Raw genomic sequence first — 18,028 nt, forward strand, 5'->3', positions numbered from 1 at the left:
GTCAGGCTGGGAAATTTTGGGTCTCATTAAAGGCCCTGGTCTCTACTCCGGGAGCTGTGAGGGAACAGGGGCAGCAGGCTGAGAGCTAAGGCCCAACCTGAGCCACCAGGAGTTGTGGGGAGGGGACTGGGGAGGGGGGATGAGGGACAGAATGAAAGACGCAGAGGAGCCACTGGCTGGGGCCACTGGGCAGCCAGGATACAGCAGAGAAAGGAGAAGGGGCAGAAAGAAAGGGAGTTACACCAGAAACATCTATTAAGTACTTACTGTATACCAGGCACCAAGAAGATAGCAGTGAGCAAGACAAAAGCAGACAAGAAACTTTCTCTTTGGTGGGGAGACATTAAACAATTACCCTATTTGTAATCATTTATTACAAATAGGGCTCTGAAGGGAAGGAACAGGTTCTAGGAGTGTGTGACACAGGGACAGAAGCTGGGCCTGGGGGGTCAGGGAGGGCTTCCTGGAGGAGGTTGTACTTGAGCTGAGATCCGAAAGATGAGGAGGGAGAAGGGAGGAGGGAGGGCGGGAGGGTCGAAAAGAGAAGAGAGGAGAGATAGTGTGGTAAAGACAGAGTCAGAGGAAGAGAGTTTGACAGAAGATGATAGACAAAGAGAAGGAGCCAGAAATAAGGGAGAGAGTTGGAGAGCAAGGCAGGGAGAAGTGAGCCAGATTCAACCAGCTGGACAAACTGACACAGAGAGGGCTGGGGAAAGAGGGGGGACTAACAGAGACAGGAAGAGCCAGGGAGGCAGGGAGGGTGAGGGAAAAGAGAGAGACCACAAAGGGCTCCCAGCTCCCACCCACTGCCTTCTGGACTTTCATCTCTGATACAAGGGGAACTTGAGCTCCCCTGAGGGAAGCCTGGGGCGGCTAGGCTGGAGCTGAATAATGCATTTCACGTTGCAGGACTGTTTCATCTTTCCCTTTGTAAACTGGGACTCCAGAGCTGAGTGTGGCTGCAGCCATTGGGGATGTGGGGGCAGGGGGGGCTGCTCCTGCAGGAAGGCAGGGCTGGGACTGGCTGGCCAGGCATCCAGGACAGAGCAGGGCCTGAGAACCTCCTCCCTCCCCCGCCCCACCCTCCGTGAGGGCCTCAAACTGATTTTCAGCTGGGATTGAGTTCCTGCCAAAGAGTTGGCTGTCAATTAAGGTACCTGTTGTGAAGTGGTGTTAACTGTTACTTAAGGTGTTCACTGTTCACTAGAGGGTTCACTGTCAACTAAGGCGTTTTGTTAAGTAGTACGTTTGCAGTTACTAGGGTGCTAACTTTCACAGAGATATCTGCTATTAACTAGCGTGTTCAACAAGCAAGGTTTCTGTTAAGTAGAGTTTGCAGTTAACCAGTGTGAACATTTCAGGAAGATGCTGGCTGTAGCCGAGGGTTTCCAGCACCCCCTAAGGGGTTTGTTGACAGGGTGTTTGCTCTGGCCCCAGCTGTGGTGCTTCGGTGGGCATGTCCCTTCCTCCACTACCTTATTCCCAGAGGGCTTCCTTCCTCCCAGGCTGGGGCTCCCCAGTACAAATACAAGGACCTGGCTTGACCTTAGAACACCCCCGCCCCCGCCACATCTTAAACTGGCTCCCCTGAGAATCCCACCCAACTCCCTGGTCCGAATCTTATTTGACAACCAAGATGGAAAGTAGAACACCTCCTGGAAAGGCCTACATTTTTTAAAAAGGAACATTTGAAATATACACGCAGCCAAATGACTACGGCGATAATGGAATGACAGGGAGGTGGAAAAATTGTTTCTTGGCTCTGAAATCCTGCAGAATGGACAGGCTGTGAGCTATTTTGGTGGATTTCCTATCATTTCAGGCTTTGACGGCATATGCATGTATCTGCTAGGATACCAGGGGCACCACTCATCAGTCCTGTCCCTTCCGGCTGAAGCATCCTGTGGGGTGACAACTGGACAAGGGGAGCCTCAGTGCTGCTGTGCCAGGATTCCTGAAAGGACCCTGATCCAGGCGGCCAGAAGAGGCCTGGGGTCTGACCGCCGAACAGTCACCGCCTTGCTGGGCAACACTCATCAAGTCATTGCCTTCTCTGGGCCTTGGGTGTAAAGTGGGGTTTAACCAGCAGATGGTGGCGAGTCCAGCCAGCTTCATCTTTTGGGACTGCTCATTAGGGCCCATTTCACAGATATAGAAAATGAGGCCCAGGGAGGTGGCTCGGTTCGAGGTGTCTACCCAGCGTCCTCGAGACCCACCCAACTCCACTCAGCATCCTTGTTTCTCCCAGCCGGGTCCCTCCTTAGACCCTGAGAGCCTCTCCCACCCCAGGGCAATGGTGATGACAGAATGGACTGGGCGGGGACTGGAGGGGGTGCCAAGGCTGCTCCATCAGGCCACTTCCTGGGGCCTCCAGCTCCTCTGCCACCCAGACTGCCCGGTTGGGGCCAGACACACACTCACACACATTTGTAAACACACTCCAGGTCTCTTAGTGTAAAGACCAACCCCCAACAGACCCTGCCCAAAGCCCTCCTCAGCTCACCTGACCTCTACTCTCCAGCCATGCTGCCTCTTCACAGAGCCTCCCGAGGCCCTCACTTCTCCAGCGCCCGGGCCTGGGCACGTGCTGCTTCCTTGATTGAATACACCCCTCCTCAATCTCCTCTTTGCCACTATGCCTATTGACTGGCTCCTTCTCAGCTCAAATGCCACTTCTCTGGGAAGCCCTCCCTGTGCCCGGTCCAGCTCAGATCTCCCTGTTTTATGCTCTCCTTGGAAGCACTGGGCAGAGTTGCAACGATTAGTTGTGTGAGTGTGTGACGTTTTTCTCTTTCATCTCCACTAGGGTAGGAGCTCCCAGAGACCACATCAATCTTGGTCTCCTTTACATCCCCCATGCTTGGCACAGGGCATGGCTCAGGGGCGCACCTCATATGCATTCATGCAATGAGCAAATGAGTGGATAAAGGTGTGAAGGAATGATATCAAAGATTCATACATACACACTCAAAGAGAGAAAGAGAAATACGCAAATACACACACACGCACACACACACACAGACACACACACACACACATTTCAGGAAACCTGAAATCCAATCCTCCTTGCTCCCCTTTGACTAGGTGACACAGAGAAGTAACTTGGCCACTCTGAGCCTCAGTTTCCCCATTTGTAAGATTAAATAAAGAAATAACCCCTGGAGTGAAGTGGGGAATGAAACGCACTAGTGAATGGAAAGTGCCCCCACAGCTGCTCCCAGCACAGGCTGCCCATTCCATGCACGTACACTCAGCCGCAGCACAGATTCTCGTCCCCAGGCCAGAGGCAGAGCTTGCACCTGGCACCCCAGCTGGTGCCTCTTGGCCTGGCAGAGAGAACAGCTGTGGCTGTCAGTCCTCACAGTGGGCCATTCTGGACCAAACACTTGATGGCCCCTTTCTGATTTAATTCTCTCAACAGCACCATAAGGGAACAGATACTTCTATTCACCCCATTTTACAGAGAAAAAGACTGAGGCTCAGAGAACTGGCCTAGGATGTTTGGGGGGAAAGGAAGATGGTCCTGTGAGAGCCCCTTGTCTGTCCTCTGTGTCCAAAGAGATCTCTTAAAGTCTTCTCTCGCTTTCATTTTTTTCCTACAGCTGCTGCCCTGCTACTAGCAGCCTCTGCCACCTCTGGCCACTTCTCGTCCCCCACCAGCCGTCATCTTCCCTTTCTCCCAGAACAGGACACAAGGAACTGGGTACAGGCCTCAGCTTGGCCTGAGCTCTGCCCAGCTCTGCCATTCACTAGCTGTGTGGTGCTGGACAAGCTATGCCTCATTTTCCCCATCTGCAAAGTGGGGGTGATAATAATACCACGTGGAGTTGTAAGGAATAAATGAGCTACTCCAAGTGCAGTGCATACTACTGAGGCCCACCCCCACCCCTTTAGCTTGTTCTGTGTGTCCATGCCCCACCTCTTTGGGTTGTCGCTAATAAGCAAACCTTATTTAGAGGCCTGACCTCAGCCTACAGCAAGCTCGAAGTACCTGGGAGCTTCTGTAACCTTGGAGTCACCAACAGCCAATGACTGACAGGTGTAGCAATAGGGAAACCCAGCTTTATTTCTACGTAGGACAAACTCGGAGGCACTCTTTACGCTCCAGAGCTCCCCGGGGGATCAGGGTGCTCCCTTACTAATGCCCTTCCCTGGGAATCTTTATTTCTGGGTCTGCTTCTGAGGACCACCATCTAACCAACAAGTCAAGCCATTTAACATAGGCCAGGCTCAGAAAAAGGCTCAATCCATTTTAGCTACTATCATTTTATTTCTTGGCAACTGGAAACAAATACCTGTGCCTCTCTAGGTCTTAATTTCCTCATCTGTAAAATGGGCACAATGAGACTTTCTCTGTGTATATCTTCACTGAATAACTGAGTGAAGAAATAAACAAACGCCCCACCTTAGCTGAGGGGGTGGCCCTGGGTGACAGGACAGTGTTTGCCCCTCCTCATCAGTGCGATCTCCCAATCCCAGCAGCTAGGAATCCTCATCTCTGCCCACTCCATGCTTCGCTGGCCCAGATAAGGAAAAGCAGCCCTCAGTCTCCAGATGTGATGCTGAGATCAGCCCAGTGCTCTTCCTACTTGAACAACTGCCCTCATAGCCACAACCCCTGCAACCTTTCTGGGTTCTGTTACTGAGGGTGTGCTGGAGCCAGCTTTTGCTACGTCACAGAGGAGATTGTTAAATTTTCGGGAATCTGGAGAACTGGTTGTTAAACAGTTGGCAACTTCAAATCCACCATAGTGGGAATAATTTACACAATGGAAATTGGCAAATGCTACACATCTGCCTTTTTCTTTTTAACCAGGCTCTTACCTGAGCCCTGATACTGTCTGCATTTAGAAAATATTTTATTTGGTATTTTGAGCCAATCCATTGTGTATAAATATATAGCTATATAGAGATATATAGGTTTCATTATCCCCTTCAGAGCTCCAGAGAATGTATTCTTTTAATATGTGTGATTAAGTTAAAAAAAGCTAAATTACTTTGTTTCTTGCATGTGGTCTTTTCACAGATTTCTTTTCCATGGGTAAACATTCATCTTAGGAAAGAAAAAGAGATTTCACATCCACCTCTTTGTGCCTCTGCCCCCAACGTTCCCCATAGAAAGGCCCATCCCAGCCTTCCTTTTAAAGATTTCTAGACTCATAGGGTCCTAGAAATATTGACTCCCAGAAACTTCAAGATACAGGCACTGTAGATCCTGGAATCCTGAAACCTTTGACTCCTGGATCTTAGACTTGGAGCATCCCAATTAGGGGAGTCACATCTTATTCAGGGATTTGATTCGGGAGTTAAAGGTGAGCAAGTATTCTAGCCTGTTGCAAACTTCCTCTTGTACATCCTTCAAAGAGACCCATGCTGGAAGCCAGCCAGCACTCAGTGAGTCCAGGGATGGAACAATGCTCCGCCTTTTCAATTGAGCAGAAGATCAATTATGTAAATTAGTAACTATGTAACCATATGTAAATTTGCATGTTATTTAAATTTGTAAATTAATAATTATGTAATTAGTAAACTATGTATCTTTAAAGCCTGAAATTTCACTTAAGGTGACAAGATACCCACACGTACCATGAGAGGTACCTGAAAGGCAAAGCCACATACCTGCCATTTTATATTCTCATGGTACACAAAGAAACCACAAATGCTCGTTCTCTCTGTCTCTCTGTCTCCCTCTGTCTGTCTGTCTCTCTCTCCTTCCCTCCCCACCAGTCAAAGCTAAAGCTTTATATAGTAAATTAAAATCATAGAAATTTGGGTTTGGAAGGGACCTCACAGCCAGGCCCTGTCAAATGCTGAAATCTCCCTTACAGCACCCCCCCAAAAGTTCATTTAGTCTCTGTTTGAATTCCTTCAATGGCAGGCAACTCACCACCTTGCAAGACAGCCTATGTCACTTATGATCACCTTTAATTATTTTGTTGGAACAAGATGTACCTTCCTGTGTCTCTGATCATTAATAAACATCTCACAGCTCCTCCCCTGCTGGAGCTGGGGCACATGGGAAATCAGGCCCTGCCTGGTTGGGAAGCCAGTGTTGAGACAGAAATAATGCTCTGGACACGCAGAGAAGGACCAGTTACTCTAATGAGCCTGATTACCCCTTCGACCCCAGACCAATTTTGCATGTCATTTCTGAGTATTCATGGACCCCAGAGTCCCATGATCCAGTCCAAATCTCTTAGAGTGTAGATGAGAAAATCGCAGCCCAGAAACGGTTCTGACTTCCCAAGGTCAAGGTCACACAACACCTGAGAGGCAGAATCAGGATCCAAACCTACATTTTCTGCCTCAAATCCAGCAGACTGCCCTCCACTCCATTCCCTTTTTCCAGCCAAGCCTAGACCAGCCCAGAGTCTGAGATGTGAAGCACAGCTCCCCCTCCACCCTCCCACCCCAGCTCCCACACCCATCACTGGGGTTGGGTTGTTAGATCTGCATGGCAACCCCCAGCCTCTCGGAGCCTCAAGAGACCTGGTGCTTACCCAGGCCACTGAAGGGGCGGACAGCTGGGCTGGGTGATGGGTGGTTTTAATATTTAAACACAGTTTGCCGCTGCACAGCCAAAGGCAAAAGCAGCTGCCTCCTTTTTCTTCTCCTTCCTCTCTTTCCTTCTTTCCCTTTTTTTAAATCTTTAATGTCTCCCGCCAGCCACCAGTGGGGGAGGCGTTGTTTGAGTGTCATATATCAAAGGGTTGCCACAGCTGGAGGGATATTCAGAGCATTTCGAGCCAATCCATTGTGTATAAATATATAGATATATATATATATAGGTTTCATTATCCCCTTCAGGGCTGCCAGAGAATATATTCTTTTAATATGTATAATATATTTGAGCTGCTACATGACTCACAGCAGGGGAGGGAGGGAGGGTGGCCCACAATTGACATTTCAGAGGCATTTCCAGGGACAGAGAAACAGCTAACTTTTTGAAAGAGGAGGGCTCTGTTCGGCTGAGGTTAGTCTCTGGGGTCCTGTCACCAGGAGGGCACGTGGTCAAAGGCACAATCCCCACCCCCGGCTTGGGCCCAGCACTGATATTTACTTGGTCCTTGGAGATGGTTCATCTGATTCTTTTGGGTATCCGTAGCTTTGCACTGTGGTGTTTGGCATAACAAAGGATTTGGGGGCAACGTTTCCTGGATCTGTGGCAGCCTAGGACGTTCAGGGCTGTATGTTAGCTGTGTGACCTTGGGCAAGCTGCTTAAACTCTTTGAACCTTGGTACCTTCATCTGTAAAAGGATAGCAGGCCTGCTTTGCAGAGTAAAAGCAGATCATGTATGTGAATATGGAAAGAGAGTATCAAGTGGGAGCTCACGATGGGGGATGTGACTCAGTTATGGGGGCGGGGGAGGGGGGTGAGGGAAGCCTTCCCTGGAGAAGTGATAGTTGTGCTGAGACCTAAAAGATAACCCCAGACGAAGAGGGTCAGGGAGAGAGAACGTTCCATGTACCTCTCAAGCCTGCCAAGGCAAGGGACATTTGAGGCATTTGAGACCCGCTAGTGGGATGGGTCCAGAGTGAACAGGGTCGGATGCCCTCAGCTGGCAGACTTAGCTTGGAGCGCGCCCAGGGCCCAAGGAGCCCTCAGGGCCTCAGCCTTCCCAGCGTTCACCTCTGCAAGTGCAAGGACTTCAGCCTGTATCCTGTTTTTCTTGCCAGTTGCTCTTGGTGCTTCCCCCAATCACTCCCAGGAAGCAAAATAATGTCTCCTTTGGTAGCTGAGCTTATGTAGAAACAAGGTCAGAATTAAAAGATGACGTGTTGGGGCAGCCAGTTGGCTCAGTGGTTAGAGCGCAGTGCTCAAAACACCAAGGTCGCCAGTTCGAGTCCCACATGGGCCAGTGAGCTGCACCCTCCACAACTAGATTGAAAACAACTTGAATTGAAGCTGATGGGTCCTGGAAAAACACACTGTTCCCCAATATTCCCCAATAAATTAAAAAAAAATAAAAAATAAAAGGTGGCTTGTTTTTCCCTGGAATTTCTCAGCATCTCTGACTCCGGCAGCCTCTGCTCATTTGTCTCACTCGGGGCTCCCTCTTGACTCTCCTACATCTGGCTCTTCCTTCACCTGGGTCTGGCCACCTGGAAGAGGACGACAGAGGTCACCAGGGACCTAGTGGGGACAGAAAACCTGAGCTCTGGGGCAAGAGCTCTTACCTATGGGCCCAGGCCAGCTGAATCAGCACCACCTGGGACCTTCTGAGTCCGTAGATTTGGGGCCAGGGAACCGTATTTCTCAATGCTCCAGGGTGATGCTGAGTCCGGGCCAAGTTTGGAGCCTTAATCCTTGAGCCCAGAAGCATTACCCATCCCCAAAGGCAGGGGAATATGGAGGGAAGACTGGAGGGAGGGCTGGATTCTGTTCTGGGATTCCTGTTCCCTCCACTAGTTCTTAAATTCTATGACCCTCTCAACCTGCTTTCCTCATATCCTTCCCCATTTGGCAAAGAACACTTCCAACCACCTAATTTTTTAAAGCATCATCTGGGACTCCTCGCTGTCTCCTACCTCTCATCTAACAACAAAACCCATCACCCCTACTTTAAAATATATCCAGAATCCTCCACCTTCACAGCGATCACCCTGGCCTGAGCCACCAGTATCTGTTCTCAGACTTAATGCAACAGCTTCCTCTCTGGTCTTCTGGTTCCCATCATGCCCTGCCCCAGCCCATTCTCCACCCAACATCCCAAAGGATCTTTTGCAAATATGAAGCTGATCGTGTTCCTTGCCCTACTTCACCCATTCCACTTGCCTCACCTCTGCATGGCTGGCTCCACCTCATCTTTCAGGTCCTGGTTTGAATGTTGCCTCATTAGGAGGCCCTCGCCTGAAGCTCCAGCTAAGAGTAGCCTCCCCTCCTCAATTAGTCTTTCCCTGGCTCTTCCTCGGCTTCCTTCACAGCGCGGATGACACTTTGTAATTATTTGTTAGTTTATTGTTTACTTGTGTGACAGTCTGTCTCCTCCCTCTGGCTGGTGAGGTCCCCGGGCGGGGCCTCATTTTTCTGCTGACTGCTCTATTCCCAGGACTCAGCACAAAGCCTGGCCCACAGTGGGTACTCAGTATAAATTTCTGGAAGAATGGGAGGTCGATATTTGATTGGTCCAACTCATCATTTTGACTCAGACTGCTTAGATAATGAAAATACACTCTTGGGTCATGTGATCGTCTCAGGATTCAAGTGCGCAGTGTCTGGGAACAAGCCATGGTCTCTTCTAGAAATGGTTGTGTCTGGATGCAAGGATAGAGTCCTTAGGACACTGGCCCAGCCACCTCTTAAGCCTCCAGCCTGAGCTAGGATGAAGCAGAACGGAAGGAAAAGAACTGGAGGTTTCCTGCATACCCATTTTATGGATGACTAAACACTCCTTCTGCCCCTCGCTCACACTGGGCAACCTCGCGAGGGTTTCACCCCTGGGCTCACAGACTTCCCAGCAGTTAACGAAGGTCTCTGAGCGGGTTGAGGTCACTGGGTCCATCTTTCTGCCTCGGAGCAAGGTCTGAGCAGCCCAATGAAACAGTACTCCCACCCTATTTCCTAGAGACACCTGCCCACCCTCATCCCCCCCACCAGCCAAATCTGGAAAGAGTGTGGTGCGGTGGGAACTGGGATTTAGGAGATCTGAGTAGCCCACCTCCCCCTTTCTGGTTTCCCTTTCTGAACAATGAAAGGATCTTGAGGCTATGAGAGTTTCAGAACCGGCTGAGCCTGGGCTCGCTGGTCCCAGTCCGCCCTCCGCCCACAGTCGCCCAACGTTGCTGCGGCGCCGCTTTTCCGCGGAGCGCTGGCGCCCCCAGCTGGATTGAGGAGGGACGGCAGCCCTGACTCTCGCTGCCTCCGGTTGTCTGCAGGCGGAGGGCGGTGCGGCCTCCCAGGCAGGGTCTGCAGCGCCACGGGCCTTGAACCATAGATGGTTAAAGAGTCACAGACATATAGATATACAAAACCCTCAGGCCTCAGACACTCCAGGCTCACTCTCAAACATGGACACCCGGGCCCTTCCCATGGTCCCAGAAACCCAGAAGAGCAAAGAAGGTGTGGCTGGTGGCAGAAGGTTGGACAGAGCTTGGACACGTGGCTCGGGATATCTATGTGCATGTGTGTGTGTGTCCCGGAGGCCCTTCATGGAGTGCGGGTAAGAGGGAGGGGACAGGCCTGCATAGACACCCCACGAGGGAAAGGCACCCAGTCACCCAACGATGGGAAAAGTGCCACGTGCAAGGGGCATGGTGAGATCTAAGGGAGAGGAGAAGAGGTAGACTCCACTGTCACATGTCAGCGTTCCAGGAAACCCTCAGGGAAAAGTGTGTGTGGTGTTCAAGACCTCTGGCGTGGCTGTGTCGTTATTTCCACTCTCCCGTGAGTGTTATTCCCCTGCAGGGTTCAGAAAGTATGGAGGTCCCCTGGAACCAAAGCAAGAACCTGTGGCTGGGAAGGAGGACCCGGAAGTCAGCAGCTCCCTGGCTTGGAACCCTTCCTTTTGGAAATCAGGCTTGCTGGCTTTTTATTCACTCAGCGTGGACTTGCTGAACACCTGCCATAAACCATGTGTTTGCTGGGCCCTATGCACGTGCAGTGGGGAAAACAGACCATTTTACAAAAAACAACAAGTAAATAAGAAATATGATGCCAGTTGGTAATCTAGCAATTCCACTGCTAGTTATACCCAAGAGAAATGAAAACATATGCCCATACAAAGCCTTCACTTCATAGCAGCTTTAGTCCTGATAGTTGGAAGCAGCCCAGGTGTCCATCAACAGGGAAGTGAATCAACAACTCAAGGTACAGCTATACGATGGAACGCAGCTCAGCACTAAAATGGAATGAATGACCGACACCCACAAGAATGTGTATGAATCTCAGAAACACAATGCTGAGGAAAAGAAACCAAACACCAAAGAGTACGTGTCAAACTATCCCACGTATGTGAAATTCTAGACAAGGAAAAGCTAAGTGACAGTGACAGAAAGCAGACCAGTGAGTGCCTGAGACACGGAGGGAGCTTTCTAACTGAACCTTTTGGTGGCCAGATGACATAGCAGTCACTGACAAGCCTAGGCCATCAGCACCCACATGCCCGGATGATTTCCCGTGTCTGCTTGGCTGGATGCAGAAGACAAGCCAGGAGAGTTAAAACGCAGGGGTGACCCTCCCTCATTGAGGACCAGAATTTAGAGGATTAAAAACCCCATCTTCCACCAGGGCGAGAACGAAGGTGTAGAAGGGAGGTTCTAAGGGCTCAAAACTTGAGACTCTCACTCTCAGGGTTGTACAAGTACAGTCAGCACCTGAGCGTGAGAACCTTCTTCAATGCTTTTATAACAGCTTTATTGAAATATAATTCGCATATCATAAAGTTTACCCTCTTAAAGCAGAGGTTTTTAGTATATTCACAAAATTGTGCAACCATCACCACTATCTAATTCCAGAACATTTTCATCACCACCAAAGAAACTCTGTACCTGTTAGTCAGCCACTATCTCACCTTCCACCTCACCCCCAGCCCCAGGCAACCACTAATCTACTTTCTGTCTCTATGCGTTTGCCTATTCTGGACAGTCCATAGAAATAAAATACATTTTGTGGTCTTCCATGTCTGGCTCCTTTCAATTAGCATGTTTTCAATGTTTTCATGCCACGTCGTAGCATGTGCCAGCACCTCATTCCTTTTTATAGATGAATAATATTCCATTGTATGGATAAACGCCATTTAGTTTACCCATTCATCTGTTCATGGACACTTGGCTTGTTTCCACATTTTGCCTATTGTGAAAAATGCTGCTATAAACATTCCTGTACAGTTTTGTGAAGATGCATGAGGTCTGACAATTAAGTTTGAGAACTTCTTGCAATGATGTTGCTAATCTTTTTTGATAGCAGAAGGGTTATTCATTATGAATTTGTACCAACTGGACAAACAGTTAACCAAGTTTACTATTTGGAAGTGCTGAAAAGGCTGCGTGAAAAAGTTGAACCTGAACTTGTCGCCAACAATTCATGGCTCTTGCATCACGACAATGCACCAGCTCCCACAGCACTGTCTGTGAGGGAGTTTTTAGCCAGTAAACAAATAACTGTATTGGGACACCTCCCTACTCACCTGATCTGGCCCCCAATGACTTCTTTCTTTACCCGAAGATAAAGGAAATATTGAAAGGAAGACATTTTGATGACATTCAGGACATCAAGGATAATACGACGACAGCTCTGATGGCCGTTCCAGAAAAAGAGTTCCAAAATTGTTTTGAAGAGTGGACTAGACACTGGCATGAGTGCATAGCTTCCCAAGGGGAGTACTTCAAAGGTGACCGTAGTGATATTCAGTAATGAGTATGTAGCACTTTTTCTAGGATGAGTTCATGAACTTAATTGTCAGACCGTCATAGTTGACAGACTACCAGGGCACAGGGGTTTGTGTGGAACCCCAGAGGTTGCTTGCTTCCTGAGTGTTTACTGGGCGCCATGCCATACACTGTGCCAATCACTATATCTGCATAAACAGCATTACAACCATGCCAGGAGGGAAGTACTATGATTATTTCCACATAGTGGAGGAACCTGAGGCTCCACGAGATAGAGTGACTTGCCCAAGTTCACATGGTTCATGAGTAGTAGAGGTGGGACTGGAATGCTCTGGGGGACCCTAGAGACGTCCTTGAAGCTGCTGAGCTCTGCTGGGTCCGCGCAGTGGGGGCTGATTCCAGGCCAGGCCTGGGCTGAGGGCTGGGCCACCCTGGCCTCCTGGGCCTCCCCTCAGGATCCAGGGCCCTGCTACTCAGCAGTCCCCATGGAGGGGCCTTGGGCAGGGCAGTCCCTGCGAGATGTGAGTGGGAGGACACTAATCATCCAAATAAGAGGCCATCGCAGCCCTGCTCTTGTTTTCCCTTAGTCCCCAGACCTCCTTCCTTGCACCCCCTGGAATGCCCTCGCACCCACTTCTCAGAACCCTGGAAAAGAGGCAAAGGGTATGGGCCAGGTGGAGTGTTAGTAACGATTTCCCTGCCTGAAAAATAATCAGCTTCTCCCTGTTTACAACCCTGATAATCCTCGAGGTCTCCTCCAGCCTCCTCCCACAGTCTCTAGCCTCGTGAATAAGAGGTAGACAGATGGAAGGAGGACGTCACGGTGAGCGTGGCATTGGAGTGGGGCTCAGGGAAGATGGGGGAGGTGGCATTCGGACAGGGATCTTTCTGTTGGGGGTGAGGTGCCCCTCAGACTTAGAGAGCCCTCTTATCTATTTGTGCTTAGGACTAGACAGTAGCTCCTGGAATGCCATGAACTGTTGAGCAAGTTGTATGCTGCACAGAACACTCAGCCAAGGAGACCGAAAGCCAGCCCTTGCTTCTCTCACTGCGGAACGGTACCCACCCAGAGGAACGGGTGACTTTTTCTGATTCACTCAAAGATGTTATATGGGCTGCAGGTTAGTCTGTTAATGAAGCAAAAAGTCTTAACATGTTCCTTACAGAGCTTAAGTGCTTTATTTTAACTTAAAACACATAAATACACATTTACTCTCCAATCTTTGGACACACGTCCAAGTCCTTTTCTTGGAGGAGTCCACCGATCAGAATTCCAGTTCACTACCTACGTCTATGATTCCCAATGTTGATGTCTTGGAAATGGAATGCGAACTTAAGAGTCTTGTGAAATTACCTTCATGCAGAATTAGTGTTGCTAAAGGGGTACGACCTCCTATTCTCCCATCTTACTGCTGTCCTTCCTCTACTAGCTTTTTCAGCTAGCATTTATCAAGCATTTACTATGTGCCAGCTTGGTACGAAATATTTTTCATGCATTGTCTGTCACACTAAGAGGTCAGAATTAGCCTCACTTACTGATCACACCATTTCTCTGTTTATTCAACTCTAAAACGTATTTTTTACCACATTGCTAAAATTAGGGGTTTTACGAAATATAGATCAAATGAAGAAGCCATGATTTTTAAATATGTTGGGTTTCTTTTTTTTACAATTTTAACTTTCATTCTGAAATAATTTCAAACTTACAGAAAAAGTCAGAAGAATAATGCAAAGAACTCCCACATGCCTTTACCCCATAATCACTCAGAATCACATATTGTTAACATATTGCCATATTTTCTTTAAAATTCTGTCTCTCTCCCATATATATGAATCATTTGAAAATAACTTACTAATATCTTGCCTCTTTTCCCCTAAATATTTCCTAAGAACAAGGATATTTTCTTACATAATCATAGCATAACTATTAAAATCAGAAAATTTAACATTAAACAATACACAATTATTGAGTTCATAGTCCACATTCAAATTTTGCCAAGTTTCCCAATAATGTCCTTTGAGGCACATTTTTTCCAGTGCAGAATTCAATTCAGAATTACATGTAGCATTTAGTTATTAATCTCTGTAGTCTCCCAAAGTTCCTTTGTTTTTCTTTCTTGACATTGACATTTTTGGATAGTCAGGTCAGTTATTTTGTAGAATGTCCCACATTTTGGTTGTCTCATTGTTTTCTCACGATTCGATTTAGGTTATGCATTTGGGGCAGGCAGACCACATAGGGACAGCCTTCCTGGTGCATCCCATGGGGAAGCACACGTGTAAGTCTGTCGTGTCACCGGACTGTTAACTTTGATCACTGGGCTAAGGTGGGGTCTGTCTGGTTTCTCCATTATAGTTATCATTTTTTCCTTTGCAATTAATACGCTATTTGGAAGGAGTCACCTTGAGACTGTAAATATTCTGTTCTTTATCAAACTTTCACCTAAAATTTTCACTGCCATTGATGAGTCTTACTCACATTCATGCATATTGCTATTAAGGTTGCAACATAGTGATTTTCTAACTCCAGCACCCCTTCTGTATTTATGAGTTGGCATTCTGCTATAAGGAAGAGTTCCCCCTTCTGTCACATTTTTTTCTTTTTTAACAATACGGACTCAGGGATTCTTACTTCATACAGTGGGAACTAGTGCATTACTGTCATTATTTATGCTGATGTTTTATTGTCACAAAGAGGCAGGATTTGAACCCAGGTCTTTCTGGCCACGCTTCTATGTTCCATACTGCTTACTAGCCATGTTATCTTAAGCCAATCGCTTAACCTCTCTAAAACTCACCTTTAATATTGGGAGAATATAAGAGGCATGTGTGATGAATGACAAAGATCCCAAAGGAAAGTCTGTGGCATTCCCCCTCAGCTGAGTCCTAGGACTAACCCCCTGTCATGCGGGGTGTCATGCGGGGGTCTCAGCTCCCGCTCCCCACATAAGAACGCAGGACATGGTAAGGCCAAAAAGAACACCCACGGAGCCATAGATAGGGGACTCATACCCTATAGTCTCGCTGGTGGCTGGGTTGGAGACACAGAAAGCAGGAGCCACACGATCCGCAACCTGCTGTCCACTTCTCTCTGCCAACCAACCTCACTTGCTAGCTGCAATCCGCCATGCTGACTGCAATCCGTGGTTGCTAGCTCAGCTACCCTCTTCTTGCTAGTCCCCACGTATTTTCTGCTAGCGTAGCCACGGCAGTTATATCAGTGGCCAATGGCTCACTGGTTACAGCTGACAGCCAACTAGCCACAGCTGATGGCCATCCAATCACAGTTGATGGCCATTTACTACCTGAGCCAGCACCTTTCCACGTGAGGCCGAGAGCCTGGAAACTGCACTCCTGGCTCTGTTCCCACACCCCCATCCCCTGCCAGGACCTCAGTATAATTCCACTCAACCAACTTCAAGCTGCACCAACCTTTTGCCTGGTCCTCTGCTAGGGGCTTGGCACACACAGATGGGTCAGACCCGGCCCCTTTCAGACTGAGGTTGATCCATCCAACCGTGTCCCAGAGTGAAACAACACAGAGCAGAGCCACAGCTGAGCCGCAATGGACATGTAGCATGAATGAGAAATAAACACTTGTGGTCATCAGCCACTGTGGCTTTGGACAGGTTTTACAACCTGATCTATCATCCCCTGTCTAAGGTTCTGGAAGTACAACAGGGACTAAGACTGACTTAGTCCCTGCCCTCAAGGGGCTCACAGTCTACTCGGGAAGACAGACACTAACCAAATGAATAATTATTGAGTCGTAATGATGATAAAGGCTGCAAAGGAAAAGCACTTGGTACCAGGACAGCCTCTATCAAGGGTACTAGATCTTACCTGGAAAACCAGGGAGAGCTTCTGAGGAAGCAACAGTGAAACTCAGACCTTAAGAATGAGTTTGAGTCAGCCAGGTGAAAAAGGGCAGGCAATGTATTCCGGCAGTGGGAATAGCATGTGTAAAGGCCCTGGGGCAGGAAAGGGCCCTCCTAGGTTCCTGTATTTTCCAAGCTTGCTTCTTCAATTTGCCTCTCAATTCTCTGATTCCCCAAGATCCTGCTGATACATTTCATTTTTTACTTAAATTAGCTGAAATTTCACCAATGGAATATACACTTTGTATTTTAGGCAAGAATTTTTGGCTACAGTCTACCCTCTTTTCTCAGGGGCATATCAACCAGAGTCTCTCAAATAAATTCCCACCCCAATGAACTCATTAGGTAGAAAGAAATTCCTGAGCTAATGTATTCCTGGGCTCATCTGGTTTCTCCAAGGAAAAGTCAAAAGAGTATCCTTTTGCACAACTAAGGATTGAAAAGCAATCTGATTTCCTTTTTTCCTTTTGTTGCTGCTTCAGAAGGAGTCATTTGCACTATTCTAAACCCTTCCAGGGCAGCAGAGCCCAGTGGTTTCTCTCAGCAACTCTCCTCGCACCCATTACCTCCTCCCATCCCTGTGTCAGGGGTAATTTCCCAGCATAATCTGAGCCAAACAGAACCCCCAAAATAGAATCACTACCCTCTGGGGTAGATCTGAACTCAAGATAATCTCCCCAAGTCTGCTCTTCCCTCCATCTTACCATTTCGGTAAATCCATCCATTTTTCAAGCCAAAATCCCAAGAATCGTTCTTGATCCCTTTTCTTACCCCGTCACACCTAAGTAATCAGCAAGTCCTGACAGCCCTGCCTCCAAAATAATGTCAAAAACTAGCCCCCCTCCCCATATCATCCCTGCCTCCACCCTCAACCAATCCACCACCACCCACTGTCTCCCCACTTCCTCGCTTGCTCTTCAATCCATTTATGTCAGTTGAATGATCTTTTAAAAAGTCAAATCTTCTGCTTAAAGACTTTCAGCGGCTCTTCATTGTGTTCGGATAAAATCCAAATTCCTCACTTGGCCTGTAGAGCCCTGTCTGTGATGTGACCACAACCCAGGTCACTTCCCTCTTACTCGCAGAGATCCAGCCAGACCGACCCACTTGTGGTTTCTGGAACAGCCCTGATCTCTCACCTCTGGGCTGTATCAAATTCTATCCTCTGTGCCCATAATACCGTCACCCATATTCATGATCCAGAAAGCTCCCTCTTCGTCCTCAGGGATCAGGTTAAATGTTACCACCTTCAGGAAGCCTGTCTTGGCCACACCCAGACTAACTTAGGTCTTCCTCTGTATGATTCTTCTCGGTCATACAGTGACAGGCTTGTAATCTCGTGTTTCGTTTCTGGCTCATCTGCCGTCGGACTGTGCGCTCAGTGAAGTTTGGGACTCTTTTCTGCTCACCACTGTATTTCCTACAGCCTAGCATGATGTGTGGCTTACACTAGGTACTCATTAAGTATTTGCTATAGGGATGATTGACTGAGTGACAGCTGAGATTCTGGAATCCAGCTTCATACCTCGTCTTTGGCAGGCTCCCATAATCTTCTCTACGGACTTGGCCCCTTGGGAAAGAATAGCTCTCTAGGTCCTCAATTCTCCAAGGGATATTGGGAAGGCGGGGACATTTTATAGCTTATCCAAGCATGGCGTCTAAGCCTCATTAATTATCCCTAAAATAGCTATTGATTATAATTATGTTCTGTACAAGGCAAGAATACGATTTTTCATATTTTCCCAGTATTCATCCAGAGGGGCTAAACATGCAGACTCCAGGGTATGTGGACTGGATTCAAATCTGTTACTTATAGCTGTGT

The 18,028-nt window shown here is 48.1% G+C and overlaps 1 long non-coding RNA gene across 2 annotated transcripts in view; it reads right to left on the reverse strand.

Moving 5' to 3' along the window:
- Positions 1-18,028, reverse strand: part of LOC117015823 (uncharacterized) — a 35,729-nt gene that overhangs the window by 13,171 nt on the left and 4,530 nt on the right. The window lies entirely within an intron of this gene.

This window comes from Rhinolophus ferrumequinum, chromosome 23, assembly GCF_004115265.2.
Source record: "Rhinolophus ferrumequinum isolate MPI-CBG mRhiFer1 chromosome 23, mRhiFer1_v1.p, whole genome shotgun sequence".
Taxonomy (NCBI): domain Eukaryota; kingdom Metazoa; phylum Chordata; class Mammalia; order Chiroptera; family Rhinolophidae; genus Rhinolophus; species Rhinolophus ferrumequinum.